This window comes from Culex pipiens, chromosome 3 (assembly GCF_016801865.2).
Source record: "Culex pipiens pallens isolate TS chromosome 3, TS_CPP_V2, whole genome shotgun sequence".
NCBI lineage: Eukaryota > Metazoa > Arthropoda > Insecta > Diptera > Culicidae > Culex > Culex pipiens.
Window position 1 is genome coordinate 44,031,390 of NC_068939.1, and position 1,862 is coordinate 44,033,251.

Genomic DNA, 1,862 nt, shown 5'->3' on the forward strand with positions numbered 1-1,862 from the left:
TGAGACTAAAAAAACATAAAAAAGTTTTAAATTAAAATTACAGGCCACGGATTCAACATTTGAACGAAAAACTGTTGGAAAGTGCACATTTTCAGTTTTGCTATTATAAGATTGCAAAATTTCTAAGTATTAACGAAAAATTTATTTTTGTGAGAAAAAAAATAGTGGTGCTGAATATGTAATTTCATAAAAGCTCAAAATATTTTTTAAACAAGCCCAAACAAGCTAAATTTGATTATCAATGCAGAAAAAAGCGTTTTAAATTGTTTTGATTTGATGAGACTTCTATTTCCATTGAAATTTTCCAGTTTTAAGAAAAAATACGATTTTTGCCCAATGATTTTTCAAACAAATTTCAAAAGAGGTGGGCGACCTAAACTTTGAAAAAAAATTTGCCCTCATTTAATATCATTAGTTTTCAAATAAATCTTAGTGTCGAGGAAAAAAATTTCAAGGACAAAATCAGCAATAGCACGTCAAAATTTAAAAAAAAAACATCAAGGTATTTTTAGGCAAGCCCAAACATGCTAAATTTTCTTTGTCATTATCTGATGTTTTTGCTTGTATAGGTCCAAATAAACCAAATTTTCAGTTTTTTCTTCTTGGGCGGTTTCAAAAACACCCAAAATGCAAAAACTGGGAATTTGGTTTATTGGGCCTTTTAAAAAAACTCCAGATATATGCTAATTATCATCAAGTTCAAGATCTTTGCAAAAAAAATAGCCTGATTTTTGGGATTATTTTTTCAATAAAATGAAATGAAATGAAATGTAATCTTATAAATTTTAAAAACAAAAATCCAAATCTATGTATCTTAGAGTCTTTTTTGTTTGAAAGTCCTACGGGACTATCCATAAACCACGTGGACACTTTTTTGGAACTCTCGAAACCCCCCCCCCCCTTCATGGACAATTGTCCATACAAAAAATATGTTTTGTATGGAGCGTGGACAATTGCCATACCCCCCCCCCCCCCAAACTGTCCACGTGGTTTATGGATGGTCCCTACTTAAAATCGGGTGATTGACTGTGACTATCCTCTCAAAATTGCTATAAAAAATATTAAATAGTCATCAGAACATAGAAAATCTCTTTCAAGAGATATGTTTTACCGAAATTGATGTGAATTAAACTTGCAACTCTTTTTATACCAATTTGAGTTCTTGCAAAAAGAACAGTATATTTTCAAGGATTATAAAATTTTAAAATTGATTATCTTCTCTTTAAAATTTAAAAGTCGGTTTTATCCCATTCACCAGAGTTCCAATCCTCAGAAGGTATTGTTTATTACGTAACGTACTATTTATTTTAAAAAAAAGTGATCAGTTTTGAAAAGTGCAATGTTAAGATTTCGCCTTTTTTGGGATTACTGCTAACAAAAGTTGAATGTTTCCTTTTTAAAGGAGGGAAAACTGATTGGACTTGACAAAACTTATGTTTTCCCTAACGTTTGACTAACGTTCACTGATTGAACTAAATTCAAAACTTAAAGTCAAGGTTCGCACAAAAACAGACAGTTTAAAACATTTATGAATTATTTGAATGAAAGCAACCATTATGTTGGAATATCTCAAAAATGGCAGTTAAACCCTAAAATTTCGAAACAAATATGTTATTCCTTTGATTTTTGCGCAAAGGTAAACAATATTTCAGCCTCAAATTCATTAGCATTACCTATTCAGGTTCAGTAAAGACATTATTTTTCTAATTTTCAATATTACAGAGACAATATTGGCTATGGATAAAGTATAATCAGCAAGAAAATAAATGGAATCTGATGAAAAAAATAAAAATAGAACCCAAACCATTAGAAATAATATTAATTTTCAGGTTATTGAGGTAAGCGACTCATTTCGGAATCAC